Source organism: Rana temporaria, chromosome 5 (assembly GCF_905171775.1).
Source record: "Rana temporaria chromosome 5, aRanTem1.1, whole genome shotgun sequence".
Lineage (NCBI taxonomy): Eukaryota > Metazoa > Chordata > Amphibia > Anura > Ranidae > Rana > Rana temporaria.
Genome location: NC_053493.1, coordinates 214,595,333 through 214,610,876, shown reverse-complemented (window position 1 = coordinate 214,610,876; position 15,544 = coordinate 214,595,333). Strand labels below are relative to the sequence as shown.

At 44.8% G+C, this 15,544-nt stretch overlaps 1 long non-coding RNA gene across 1 annotated transcript; it reads right to left on the bottom strand.

The window, feature by feature from the left end:
- Positions 1-4,830: 4,830 nt before the first annotated feature.
- Positions 4,831-6,656, bottom strand: LOC120939619. The gene is made up of 2 exons (XR_005749315.1): positions 6,620-6,656; positions 4,831-5,157 (listed from the first exon to the last, which is right to left on the bottom strand). It is a non-coding gene; the product is annotated as an uncharacterized LOC120939619 (long non-coding RNA).
- Between the last annotated feature and the right edge of the window lie 8,888 nt (positions 6,657-15,544).

Below are 15,544 nucleotides of genomic sequence, written 5' to 3'. Positions count from 1 at the left end.
TGCGTGGCATATAGGCTAACATAGAGGGGCATTTAGGGACAGAACAAAAATTCAAACACCTGTAAAATGGGCGTTTGTCAGCTGTAAGCAACAGTAACAATAGTCATAGTAAACACTATTGTACTACACTTCTATGTTATTATAAAACTTGGTCACCAAAAAAATCAGATGATTGTAGTACTATTTTTGTACCATTACATTTACAGCAAATTGAAATCCTGAACCTCATTTGTAATGGTCCATAAAGTTTGCATTTTCCAAATTAAACAAAGCTGGGACTTAATATTTGCATTCATCCATTGGAATTCAAGTATTCAAGTATAGATATATGTTCCCATAAGTGTAGAGTTTAACGGCAGTCAGCAAACACTGGCTTCAGTGCGGGTAATTACCTAGTGACGTTTTTGTATTTTTAAGCTTCCTAATTTCCCAGCAGCACAGATGTTTTGCTAATGCAAATGCCATAATTTACGGCTGCATGAGTCACGTTATTCTGAAGTTGATAAAGCAGGCAACTTATCTCCAAGTAACACATCCCCTTTAACGTATTTATTTCCATCGTTTATCACTGTAGTAGAAGAATTACAGTAGGTTTTCCTATCTGGAGTTTGCTGAGAGAAATCGTTCAAATGTCAAAAAGCACACTAGCATTACTCATTTCTTCCATCTTTAGAGCCATTGCACAAAATAGCATGCAATCCCAAAAAATATGTTTTTCCTAACTAATCAGCTAACCATCCTCTCCAATTTCATTTCAATTTATACGTCAACAAGAGAATGAAGATGATTACGGTAAATTAGAAAGTCCTATTTAGGTTTATACAACTTTTAGCAGTTTACTTTTACTGTCAGACATTGTACGGAGATTCAGTGAAGAAGGAGATTTTCAACATGCACTGTAAATATTAATGTCTTGCAGGCATACACAAATGCCTATTAAAATAATTTGACCAATGTTCTCTTCTTTAAAAGTTCCCAATTTCCGCCATATACCCAGTGGCTATGTGCAAGACTAGCTGCATTTTTCGCTAAACAGCTGTAGTATATTTTATCCTATACTACTATTACTGTACATGTGCACTCTGCTTCAATTACATTCTATATCTCTCTTATTTGATTGTTTTTGCCATAGCCAGCAGGATTTCCAACTGATTTGATCACTTTTAAATATAGGGGGAGATTTACTAAAACTGGTGCATTTAGAATCTGGTGCAGCTGTGCATGATAGCCAATCAGCTTCTAACTTCAGCTTGTTTAATTAAGCTTTGGCAATAATGTTTGAAAAACGAACATTCGGCTGTGAGCGCCAACGATAGTGCCATAATTTAATCAGTGATGAATCGTTCAGTGGACATAAATAAATACATTTTTTTTTTTTACATATACCTAGTGCAAACAGTTCGGACGGGAAACACATTAACCTTTCAAAGTAATGGTTAATTCGGCAGAACATTTCCATTTTGTTTTTTTCAGCTCAAAAATATCCCAACGATTATTGATTTTGTGCCCATAAACTGGCGAAAAATGAACGAACTGTCTAAATGACCGAATATCTGCCGATCTGCACCTACTGACCCTTTGTCATCACCATTATCCTCATCATCTCCCTGTGCCTGACATCCCACCACTCCACCCCCTGTCATCTTCATCCCCCAGTACTCCTCTGCCATCTTCCTACCACCCTATCCCTGTCATCTTCATCCCCCCTGCACCCCTCTGCCAGCTTCCCACCCTCCTGCTCCTGTCATCTTCATCCCCCTGCAACCCTCTGCCAGCTTCCCACCACCCCGCCCCCTGTCATCTTCATCCCCCCTGCACATCTCTGCCAGCTTTCCACTACCCCACCCCTGTCAGCTTCACCCCCCTGCACCCATCTGCCAGATTACCACCACCCCGCCCCTGTCATCTTCATCCCCCTGAGCACATCTGTCAGCTTCACACTACCCTGCCATCTTTCTCCCCCCTGCACCCATCTGCCAACTTAAAAACCACCCTGCCCCTGTCATCTTTATCCCCCCTGTACCCATCTGCCAGCTTCCTACCACCCCACCCCTGTCATCTTCATCCCCCTGCACCCCTCTGCCAGCTTCCCACCACCCTGCCCCTGTCATCTTCATCCCCTTGCACCCATCTGTCAGCTTCCCACTTGAAATCTTTGGACAGTAGGGGGAAGTCAAATTCTTTAAAATAGTGACCAGGAGACAGATTAGGATCCGGTCTTTGTGTAGGGGGTTAGCGTTGGAGGACCACGTTAGGAGTTGTTTGTCCCAAAGATGAGGAGCAAGGAGTCTTTTGGTAGTTTCAGCAGGGTTATCCAGTATATGAAGGATATAACTTGATCCCAAAAGGTGGAGATGTATGTGCAGGACCAGAAACGGTGTGTCAAAGAAGGTCTTGCCTGATGGCATAGAGGGCAGGTGGTGAAGTTCTAGTTTGTTTTTTTCAGAGAGGAAAGGTATATAGGCATGGTGAAGAATTTTCAGTTGGGTTTTATTTCCAAGATTCATTGGGGATTAGTTGCAAGATTTTGTTGTAGCCTAGTAGGAGTTTCTCTTCTGTATCTGTGTCAGGAAAGTCTCTGCCCCAATTCGTTGCTGATGAGGATGCTATAGTAGGAGTGATCTTTTGAATAAGAGGTTTGTAGATGTCAGAGATAGTAAAGGAGCCTTTTTGGACCAGATGATCTGTAATAGTTGCTCTGAATCTTTTGCCCTCCTCTCTGCATGAGTTGCGGACGAAGCTGACACATTGCCAAAAGTGGAAGGCATGTGACTGAAGAAGAGAGAATTTTTCAGCAATGACTGTGAAGGTATGGGCTATTCCCATTTCCAGGTCGCAAAGGGTAGAGAATTTTGTGAGGCCTTTTTGTTGCCAAATAGAGAAGGGTTTGTGTTCCATTCCCATTGTGAAATTTGGGTTACCCAGGATTGGAAGGTGTCTGGACATTAAAGGGGAGAGCTTCAGGCATTTTCTTACTTCTCTCCAGGCTATGGCAGTGTCCTGTAGGAGGAGATTGTGTTGCATGCTTGATGGTACAGATTTCCACTTGCAGTGGAGGGCTACTGTAGAGTATGTGTTGGCCATCAGTGATTCAATGAAGTAGTTTGAATAGCAAGAGGATTGTGATATCCAATCTAGGCCTATTCGGAGAAGACATGCTAGGTTGTAGGCTCTGACATTGGGAAAACTAATACCCCCTTCGCGTCTGGGAAGATATAATTTTGTAAGTGCAAATAGTGGCCAGATACATTTTGAGATAGCTTTGTTTAGTAGCTGAATATTCTTGTGTTTCAGCAGTAGTGGGATAGTTTGAAGTGGATTCAATAAGTGGGGTCCCCCAGGGTTCTGTGCTGGGACCAATCCTATTTAATTTGTTTATAAATGACCTGGAGGATGGGGTAAACAGTTCAATCTCTGTTTTGCGGACAATGCTAAGCTAAGCAGTGCAATAGCTTCTCTGCAGGATGTGGAAACCTTGCAAAAAGATCTGAAAAAAATAATGGGGTGGGCAACTACATGGCAAGTTTTAAATAATGCATTTTGGTGGCAAAAATATGAATGCAATCTATACACTAGGGGGAAAACCTCTAGGGGAATTTAGGATTGAAAAGGACCCGCGGATCCTAGTAGATGATAGGCTCAGCAACGGCATGCAATTGCAAGCTGCTGCCAACAAAGCAAACAGAATATTGGCATGCATTAAAAAGGGGATTAACTTCAGAGATAAAATGATAAAACTCCCGCTCTACAAGACTCTTGTCCGACCGCACCTAGAGTATGCTGTCCAGTTCTTGGCACCATGCCTCAGGAAGGATGTACTGGAAACGGAGCAAGTACAAGGAAGGGTAAAGCTAATAAAGGGTTTGGAGGATGCTAGTTATGAGGAAAGGTTGCGAGCACTGAACTTATTCTCTCTAGAGAAGAGACACATGAGAGGGGATATGATTTAAATTTACAAATACCATACTGGTGACCCCACAATAGGGATAAAACTTTTTTGCGGAAGCGAGTTTAACAAGAAACATGCCCACTCATTTAAATGAGAAGAAAAGACGTTTAACCTTAAACCATGTAGAGGGTTCTTTACTGTAAGAGTGTCAAGGATGTAAAATTCATTTCCACAGCCGGTGGTATCAGTGGGGAGCATCGCTAGTTTCAAATAAACTATTAGATAAGCACCTGAACGACCACAACATAAAGGTATATACAATGTAATACTGACATATAATCACACACATAGGTTGGACATGATGGACTTTTTGGACATGATGTTTTTTTTCAATCTCACCTATTAGGTAACTATGTAAAAAAAAAGTGAATTCCCCATCCGCTGGGTGGAAGAGTCGCCAAATGTCATGGAAGTGGAGAGAGTCCATTGTAGAGGTGAAGTATGTTAAGTTGGAAGTTTTGGGCAGTTCGCGAGGGTGTTTGGGTTTGAATTTGTCATTTGTTGGATGTAGTGTAGAGTTGAAGTCACCACCAACTATATTATGGATCTGCGGGGTTTTTAGTAACTTAGTGGAGATCTCACCAAATAATTTTTTTCCCGGAGCCATTGGGAAGGTATGCATTGGAAATCATGAGATCTCTGTTCCCTAATTAGATATGTGCAGTGAGGAAACAACCATGGCTGTCGGGTTCTACAGACACGACTTCACACAGGAGGTTTTTGTGAATCAGGATGAGAACCCCAGCTTTTCAGCCAACAGCATCAGATCCCAGGGCAATGCCCACCCAAAGTTATTTCCTGCGATGAACGTCGGGGGACGATAAGTGGGAATCCTGAAGTAGGGAAAATGTCGTTTTTTTGTCTCTTAAGATGGCAAAGTATTTTTTTTTTTTTAAATCAGAAACAAGTTTATTGTATAAAAATAGAGATACAATCATATAATTGCACACAGACAGATCAGTATCATTTGCAGTATATAGGGAAAAAGTCAGGACACAATCTTAAACCAGCGTACATCAAGTTTCCGTCTAATACCAACACACTCTAGTAGCATGCCTGTCAACATAAACATAAATAGGACAGTTATGAAAGAGTGTTACACTTTATAATACTGCAGGTAATACGTGACATCACCCTGGGAAACGTAGTCTGACTGTGTACAGAAGCGTCCGACTGCAATCTCAGGAGGTAAGAGAAAGTTAAACAAACTAAGGTGTACGTTTAATAAACCGTGATAAGCGGAGATCATGATGATCACGGCTGATCACTGCTTATCACAGAGCATTGCCGGTTTAATAAACTGTGATAAGGAGCAGAGAACACATTCTTCACTTCACATCACTTCACATCACATCACATGGATGTTTTGTCACAAACGGCCAGTTTAATAAACCGTGATCTGAAGATTTCACAGCTCTTCACCTGAAATATCTCCCTTCCAGATTCACCAGCTCAGAGGTGGAGAATCTGGGAGAGAAGCTGGTGTGATAAGAGGAAGAAGGCTTATTTCTTCCTAATTTCAACACCAGTGGGTTAAAAATGAATATTAACAACAATATACGTGTATGTGTGTGTGTGTGTGTATATATATATATATATATATATATATATATATATATATACACATACAGTATCTATATAACACGTGTGTGTGTGTATATATATACATATATATATATATATATATATATATACATATATATATATATATATATATATATATATATATATATATATACACACACACACACATATATATATATATATATATATATATATATATACCGTATTTATCGGCGTATACGCGCACTTTTTTCCCTTAAAATCAGGGCAAAATTGTGGGTGCGCGATATACGCCGATACTTGCTTCCCGCACTGTTTGAACTTTGCCGCCGATCCCTGCTTCCCGCGCTGTGTTTGAACGCTGCCGCAGACATATACCGAGCGCAGTATACTCGGGTACAGTCGGCCAGGCTCGGCTCCCTTCTAGGTTATGCGAGAGGAGCCGAGCGTGCCCGAGTGTACTGCGCTCGGTATATGACGGCGGCGTTCAAACACAGCGCGGGAAGCAGGGATCGGCTTAGAGACAGCGCAGGAGCAGCGGGGAGGACACCACGAAGGTCGCAGACGGACGCCAGACCGGACAAGGCCGCCGATGGACGCCAGGCAAGACACCAAAACTGTAAGTAATAAAAAATAAATAAAATTCAGGAATTTCACGTCCAGAGTAGGGGTGAGCGCTATACGCGGGTGCGCACAATAGGCTGATAAATACGGGAGATATATATATATATATATATAAATATATATACATACACACAGTATTTATATATATATATATATGTAATTTTATATATATATATATATATATATATGTTATCACATGTCTGAAAACATTAATTACATGTTCTTTTAAACGTTAGTTTCACTGTTTGAATTCGGCTGCACCATAATCTCACAATATCTCACGAGATTACAGGCAGTCCACCCAGTTTTTACACAGATCTCAGCTGTTTTCAGAGAAAAAACTTCACCTCTGTTCACCATCTGAGAACTGAAGTTCTCAGTTTATTAAACAGGCTGCAGAGGAGATAATTCTCCTCATGAGAACTGCCGTGAACTGCTGTGAACTGAACGGAGAAAAAACTTCACAGTTTATTAAACGGACACCTAAGGTTGAAAGGAAAGGGAGGAGGGGGGACAGGCAGTAGAAAAGAGTGAAGAAAAGAAAAGGGAAGAAAAAGATAAGAAAAAGAAAAAGCTGTGGACCACCATCATATTCTCAGCACCTTTTGGGTTCTTCAATGAGTGATGTAGCATGCCCCACTCTCCCTTCCCACTCACAGCCCAGTCGCATTCCCATTACCTGGAACCAAGGTATTCTATCCCTGCAACAATCTGTCCCTCACCAGCTGCAAGGGACCTAGTCCCGGTACATCTAGCCATGGCTGCCACATAGAATAAAATTTCCTTAAGGCACCCCGGTGTTGATATGTTAGTTTTTCGCGTATTAAGACACTGTTAACCTGTTTCACCCATTGTGTGCCTGTTGGTACCCTAGGAGTGATCCATAGTTTAGCTATCTCTTTACGGGCGAGATAAAGCAGTCGTAGCACTGCGGTATGACCATTTGGTGAAAAGTCAGGCAGTTCCAGGGCACCAAGGAGGCAAACTACTGGATCAGTAATAACTGGTATTTGAAACACTTGAGCTATGGTATCCAGAACAAATTTCCAATACCGAAACAGCTTGGGGCACTTCCACATCATGTGCAGCAGATCACCAATTTGTGCGGTGCATTTTGGGCACAAGGGGGTGTCCCTAAAGCCCCATTTGTGTAACCTGGCTGAAGTCCTGTACACCCTGTGTAGTAAATATAAATGGGACAGTCTCTGGGATGCAGAGACTGAGACTAAGGGGGCAGATGTCAGACACAACTCCCAGGTTTCCCCATCTATAGGTCCCAAGTCACGCTCCCACCCACGTCTACAGGGAAGTTTACTGGCATCATGAGTATGTTGGAGTAGCCTTGCATAGACCCGTGAAATCATGCCCGTCCTGTCTTCCGTGGAGAGCACGTCTCTCATCAGAGGGTGCGCTGCCACAACTAGTGGGGAGAGTCTACTCTCACACTGTACTGCGTGTCTCAACTGTAGGTATTGATAGAATTGGGTGTTATGTAACCCAAAGTCCTCTTTCATGGCCGCAAAGGTTTTAAAGACAGTGCCAGAGAACAACTGGGTGACATAATGTATCCCGAGCCTCTCCCATGAGCCGAAGCCCTTCAGTGTAAAGAGCTCCCCCAGATATCTATTTCTCCAGATTGGAGTGAACTGGCAGATCGCTTTAAGTTTAAAAGTATTTCTCACATATTTCCATAGAGTGTTCAATAGGCCTATTGTGGGAAGAGTATTAGGGAACTGGGTAAGACCAGCCTCCAGGTACACCAGTGCCGGGAGTGCCGAATCCACTGGGACTATCAATGACCTAATCGGATCAGAGCCATCCACCACTCCCCAATTACCAAGATGCTGGAGCTGCGAGGCTATAAAATAGAACCTAGAGTGTGGGACCGCCAGGCCCCCCTGATCTTTTGTAAGCTGCAGTGAGTGTAGACTAATACGAGCCAATTTTCCCCCCCAGATTAGTTCCCTAAACTGAGAGTCTATCCGAGTAAACCATCTATGGGTGATCCAAATTGGGGAGTTGTGAAAGATGTATAGGAGCTGAGGCGCCCATACCATCTTAATTAGATTGACTCTGCCAGTCACGGACAGTGGCAATTTCCTCCAGGCTGAGCACTTTAGGCGAAATTTTTGTAGCAATGGAGATAGATTCCTGTCTAGGTATTGAAGCGGGAGTGGCGTGACCTGAATGCCCAGATAACAAAATTCATCCACCGCAGCAATGTCCCTTGCACAATCAGGCAATGGACCCGGCAGGGGATCTAAGGGCATAAGAACCGATTTGTTCCAGTTGATTGTGAAACCCGAAAGCCGACCGAAGCCAGCAATTAGGCTCATAACATTCTGTAAAGAGCTGTCTGTATCTCCCAAGTATATTAGAGTATCATCCGCGTAAAGGGAAACCACATCTTTCCTAGGCCCTCTCTGAAACCCCACTATCTCCTGCATATGCCTGATATGTATGGCCAATGGTTCAAGAGCCAGGGCAAACAGCAGGGGCGACAAAGGGCACCCCTGCCGTGTACCCCTGGCGAGATGAAAGGGTTCCGATACCTCCCCGTTGACGCGCATTCTCGCCGACGGGGAACTATACAGCAGTTGAACCCACTTCAAAAATGTGGAACCCACCCCAAATCGACTCAGGACTTCCCAAAGATAGGGCCATTCTACGCTGTCGAACGCCTTAGCGGCGTCCAACGATAGAACCGCCCTATTTCCTACATTATCCGGGGGGATTTGCAAGTTTAGGAAGAGTCTGCGCAAATTTTGTGAAGTTGATCTCGTTGGGATAAACCCCGACTGATCTTTGTGAATTACCTTTTGTATGCATTTAGCCAACCTGCTAGCCAGAGCCCTGGCCAACAGCTTGACATCACATGTCAGAAGTGAGATTGGCCTATAGGAGTCCGGTGACAGGGGTTCCTTACCGGGTTTTAATAAGACTACCACAAGGGCTTCATTCATGGATGGGGGGAGGAAACCTGTTTCGAGTGCATGGTTATAAACTTTGAGAAGAGCAGGGAGGAGTTGGGTAGCATATCTTTTGTAAACCTCGGATGGTAACCCGTCGGCCCCCGGGGCTCGACCATTTTTCGAGTGTGCCAGTGCTTCTAGTAATTCCTCCTCAGTCAAAGGGGCATTGAGCAGGGCAACATCCGAAGCAGACAAAGATGGAATGGGGTATTTGTCCAGAAACGAGTGAATCTCGGCATGGGTGGGGTTAACTTTGGAAGAATAGACGTCTTGAAAAAAAAGTTTGAAGGCCTCTATAACTTCATTAGTTGAGTGGCAAGGGATCCCCGCGCGGTTCGTGATCGACGCTATGTGAGAGGATGACTGTTGTGATCTAGCTAGTAGTGCTAACATGTGTCCTGTGTTTTCGCCCTCTTCAAAGTGACTCTGTTGTAGGAAGAAACGTTTATTTTCAGCTAACTGCATGGACAGGTCCTTAAGTAAGGTTTGTGTCGCTAGCCATGATCGTCTATTATCGTCCGTGGGGTCAGCAATATATCTGGCTTCAGAGGATCGTACCTCTTCCAACACCGATATTTCCCATTTCTTTGTGGACGTTTTAACCTTGGAGATTTCCCTAATAAATTGACCTCTGAGAAAGGCTTTAGTCGTGTCCCATACCACGTCTAATGTTGCTGTATTCAAGTTTCGTTCAAGGAAATTTGTGAGGAGTTCCGGGATAGGGTCTGGATCTGAAATAAGCGATAGCCAAAAGGGGTTGAGCTTCCAAAGGGTATTACCCCTGCGGGCTCCACACCTGATGTCTATTGTCAGTAGGGAGTGGTCCGAGACCTGTCTGGGATGGTACTGGGAAGACTCTAACATTGGTAGGAGTAAATCATTCCCCAAACCAAGATCAATTCTGGATAGGCACCCAACAGAGGCAGATTGACATGAGTAAACTCTAGCCTCTGGGTTATGAACCCTCCAAACATCTGTGAGGCCCATTTCCGCTAGTAAGCGGGCAAACGAAGTAGGCCCGCTCCCTCCCCGCACTCCCACCCCTCCCCGTGCAGACAGTCTATCCCTAGTAGTATCCAGACAGTTATTGAAATCACCTATCACTAATACAGGTATACCCGTAAAGCGGGCCATGAAATCTGTCAATACCTTCAATATACTAGATGAAAAGGGAGGAGGAATATATATTCCAGCCAAAATGCATTTAGTACCGTGTATACAACATAAGATAAAGATATACCTCCCATCGGGATCAATTTGCGTTTTCAGGACCGTAAACTGCGTGCCCCGTTTGACCAGGACACTCACCCCCCTCGAGTACACTGAGAAGGTGGAATGAAATTGATGGCTAAATTGCCTTACCGCAAATTGGGGCGTGGAGGTCGGGGGGAGGTGAGTCTCCTGCAGACAAATAATATCCGCAGCCACTCGCCTGACCGTACGAAGCACGGCCAGGCGTTTAACCGGGTTGTTTAATCCCCTCACATTCCAAGACATAAATCTAGTCAGTGCAGCCATTGTAAATTAGAAACAGGTAAAACATGCATAGTAATGACAATACTATAGTACTGAGTGGGAAGGTGGTAGATCAGTCCGGCAAGGAGAACATGGGCACCTGATCTCCGGCCAATGCAAGAGATACGTATCAGGGTGGGACAGTGCGACATCGGTAGTAGGAATGAGGCATAGAACAATATGCAATAAGCAATTGAGGTAGTCACAAGAGAGGGGGCGAGTTCAGGGCGTGATCGGACCACGACAAGTTGAGGTGGACCTCCAGCAAGGTTGTCCAGAAGATAAAGGGATAGTAGAAGAAAAAACAAAGTCATAGAACCACAGGCCAACATGGCCAAACTTATGTGCCCGTAGGCAAGGTGGGGCCGCAGCCAGATCCACATGGGGGCAACAGTGGAAGTGCACCAAAGCGTTCAAACTTCTCAGCAGCTAAAACAAATAGCCCAATTGGTGGAGTGTGGATTAAACATCAGCAGCTTCTCCGCCTTGGAATAGGAACAAACAGGTAGTTATCAGCGATAATTAAATCAGTGTATTACCCGTCCTGTTGAGCGCGGCGTTGGATGCGACCATCACGGATTGAGCGTTCCTCTCTGTCCAGCCATTGTGCGGCCGAAGATGGAAGGTCAAAAAAGTGAACGGAGCCTAGAGCTTCCACCCTTAGCTTAGAGGGGTATAGCATAGCATACTTTACATCTAGAGCTCTGAGGCGACGTTTAATGTCTATAAACTTTGCACGTTGCTTTTGTAGCTCAGCAGAGAAGTCAGGGAAGCAGGAGATTTTTGCATTATCAATCTTCATGGTTTCAGGTTTAAGCCTGGCATTGCGCAGTATAGCATCCCTATCTTTGTAATGGAGCAGTTTGAACAGAAAGGGTCTTGGAGGGGCCCCCGGTGGCAGAGGCCGGGAAGGCACTCTGTGTGCTCTCTCAACTGAGAATAATGGAGTGAAAGCCTCTTTGCCAAAAGCAGTCACCAGCCAGTTTTCAATAAACTCAACAGGGTTCTTTCCTTCAGCTCTTTCAGGCAGACCAACCAGCCTCACGTTATTCCTTCTCATTCTATTCTCCAATTCCTCTAACCGGGATGAGTGTTGAGTAAGGAGATGGTTATTATATGAGAGATCCCTTTGCATGGGGGCCATGTCATCCTCAATGGAGCTTATCCTGCCTTCTGCAGCAGAGGTTCTTTCCCTCAACTTTTGTGTATCTTGCCTCAGAAATGTCATTTCAGCCTTAACCCCTTTGATGTCAGCAGTCAGGGCAGCTAGGGAGGTATTGCATGTGGTAATAGCCGCAAAAATGTCCCTAAGTGAGGGCTCACTATCAGAAGCAGGGCTGGGGATAGACTGCGGCCTAGTGGGATTGCCATTAGGAGTACTCACGTCGCCCCATGAGAATTCCGGGCCTCCGCCATCCTCCAGAGGGACAGTATCATCCGCATCGGACGGTCCCCCGGTCATCTCGCTCTGTCTCTCCGGGTGAGCGCCGGGATCTGCGGCTAGTACTCTGGAGAAGAGCCTCTTCGCTCCATCCCTGTGCTTCTCCCTGGCTGTGCGGGAGGCCTGCGCGCCATCTTGGATTGCCATGCTGTCTGCAGCCCGGTTCGCATTTTGCTTCCTAGCTGCCGACATCCTCCACGGATCTAGGAACGGAAGGCACCGGGATGTTCAGGGCACTGTTCCGCAGCACTTGGGCACCAAGACCAGGCAGGGCGGGCGACGGAAAGGATGGATGTCAGGAGATTCGACGGAGAGAGCTGAAAGTGCGTCCGGTTACATCAGCTGCCTGGCCACGCCCCCCATGGCAAAGTATTTTAAGTCTCTTGATGGGGGAACTAAGCCCTTTCATGTTCCAAGAGGTGATTCTCTTGGGGGGAAAATTTTGAGGGGGGGGGGTTTGGGCTGGTATTACGTTATTGTAGGATTTTGACCTGATGAGAGAAACTGTAACATTAGTGCAGAACAATGTGGTTATCTTATGAGAGTCAATTGCTACCCGAGTGTCTAGTGTGTGACTGGGGGTGTAGGGTTGAGGTGCGTAAAGTTGGTGAAGACTTAGAGGGGGAAAAGCACAAAAAAAATAATACAAAACATGGAGAGAACTTTTTTCCGCATGGGTTCACTGTATAGACCAGCTCCCAGTACTAACCCAAATTATGTAGCGGAGGCTTGCCCATATTGTCAACGATATCTATTGCAGCAAACTCGGATTTGTTTTTGAGGGAGGGAGGTAGCTGAATTCAGTGAGGCCACAGAGGACATTTTAACATGGTTAACAACATGCTGACCAGCCGCCGTCGTTTTACGGCGGCAGGTCGGCTCCCCTGCGCGAGAGCACGTAGCTATACGTCGGCTTTCGTTCAGGCCACTCGTTACAGAGCGGGGACCGGGAGCTATGTGTGTAAACACACAGCTCTCGGTCCTGTCAGGGGGAGAAATGCCGATCTTCTGTTCATACAACGTATGAACAGAAGATCAGTTATTTCCCCTAGTGAGGCCACCCCCCCTACAGTTAGAACACACCCAGGGAACATACTTAACCCCTTCCCCGCCCCCTAGTGTTAACCCGTTCACTGACTGCCAGTGGCATTTTTATAGTAATCCAATGCATTTTTTTTAGCACTGATCGCTATAAAAATGCCAATGGTCCCAAAAATGTGTCAAAAGTGTCCGAAGTGTCCGCCATAATGTCGCAGTGCTGAAAAAAATCGCTGATCGCCGCCATTACTAGTAAAAAACGAAATATTAATAAAAATACCCCCTATTTTGTAAATGCTATAACTTTTGCGCAAACCAATAAATAAACGCTTATTGCGATTTATTTTTTTTACGAAAAATATGTAGAAGAATACGTATCGGCCTAAACTGAGGAAAAATAATTTTTTTTTATATATTTTTGGGGGATATTTATTATAGCAAAAAGTTAAAAATATTCATTTTTTTCAAAATTGTCGCTCTATTTTTGTTTATAACGCAAAAACTAAAAACCGCAGAAGTGATCAAATACCACCAAAAGAAAGCTCTATTTGTGGGGGAAAAAAGGACGCCAATTTTGTTTGGGAGCCACGTCGCACGACCGCGCAATTGTCAGTTAAAGCAACGCAGTGGCGAAACGCAAAAAGTGCTCTGGTCTTTGACCAGCAATATGGTCCGGGGGTTAAGTGGTTAAAGATTAAAGATAAGGTTAAAGATAAAACAAAGGCCTGCTAGTGTATCAGAGGCGTTAACAGAGGAGAATGTTTGTGTAGGTGGAAGCCACCCTGTGATAACCAGCAAAGGAGCTTACAGGTACTTGTTTGGTGTTGGAGCGGGTTTTTTGCGGCTCCAGATTTAGCGAGGAGTAAAATGGTGGTCAGATCCAGCATACTTGAGATGCTTTAGAGAGTCTTTCCGTGGGCTTCTTTGGTTCAGAGAACAAGTATTTGGGGCAACCCTGGATGAGGAGTTGGAGTGCAACTCTGCATGTAGTGTAAACAAGAAGACTTACGCTTTTGAAGGATCCTGGAAGGAGAGCTGGTCCGCGTTTGGAGCTTTAAGTCGGAGGATTGCAGAAAAAGCCAAGGTGAATTTCACTTGTCACTGGTGGAGTTTCGTGCAGACATGTTGAAAAGCTTTCCTTTTTTTGGAAACTTCAATGGAGTAGTCCGCAAAAATCAGAACCTTGATTCCATCTATCTGAAGGGATCTGGACTGCCTGATTTTTTTGCAGGATAGTGGCCTTGAGTAATTTAAGTATTTAGCGATGATCGAGCAAGGAGATTTGCGTTCAGTGGCGAATGCTCCAATGCGGTGGGCCCGTTCTACTGTGCAGGGGGCAGGAAGGCCTAATGCTTCTGGGATGTGCCAGGCGCATAATTCAGTGAGGGCTAACCCTTGCAGAGATTCTGGGATGCCCACAAAGCACAGATTGCTCCTTCTCGACCTAGTTTCCAAATCGTCCAACATCTGGAGTACATATTGATTGGTTTTGTCCTTTGCCTGCTTCGTGGCTTGTGACGGACAGAGCTCATCTTCTATATTGAAGAGGCGTTGATCTGCATCATTTAGCCTGGTTGCATGTCCCCCAGTTCTTTTTTGATCTGCCTCATCCCTGCATTAACAGCCTTCTCCACTGAGGCAGCTATTGTGGGGATTAAAAGTGCTGCCACTGCTTGGGCTATGCGCTCAGTACTGCTGTCTCCTTGTTGTGAGGAGGGGGAGGGTGTGCAGCCGCTTACCTCCATTTCTGTCATGTCTGCCATGTGTTCAGGCAGGGCTGAGACCGGGGGGTTCGATTTGTGGCTGGGCTGTTTTTTTCAACAAAATGGTCCATGGATGAGCGGGGTCACCCAGAGGACCTACAGGCAGCAGTGGAGGTTAAGGCATTTGGCCCATTTTGTGGGTCATGCTGTGGGAGCTGTTGTGAGAGACAGCTACTCCATGCAGCGCCGGAACCGGAAGTAGAGTTTGCCTTTTTAAATGCAAGTTGGAACTCTGCAGACCCTGATTTAAAGGGGAAATCTGATGTAAAGGGGAATGATGTACACTCTGAAATAAGGTAATCTCTGGTCACCAGAGCCCCCCTCCCCCTTTACATCAGAGTTCCCCTTTTTCACCCAAGTCTGCAGAATTCCTCTTTACATCAAAGTTCCCCTTGTAAGGGCTAATCCTGCAGACTCTGATGTAAGGAGGAACTCTGTGCTGGGTTATATTAACCTGACCTTCAAGTAAATGGAGAAATATGTTTTTTGACTATAACTTGTTATAACTTAAACACATTGCTAGTAGTAATTGCTTTGAGAAAATTCTAGAAAGTGTGAATACATAGGGCCAGATTCACAAAGGTTAGCGGATCTTTAGATCCGTGTAACCTATGTGAATTAAGATCCGCCCTCGCAAGTTTGTGAGGAAAGTGTCAAATTCACAAAACACTTACCTCCA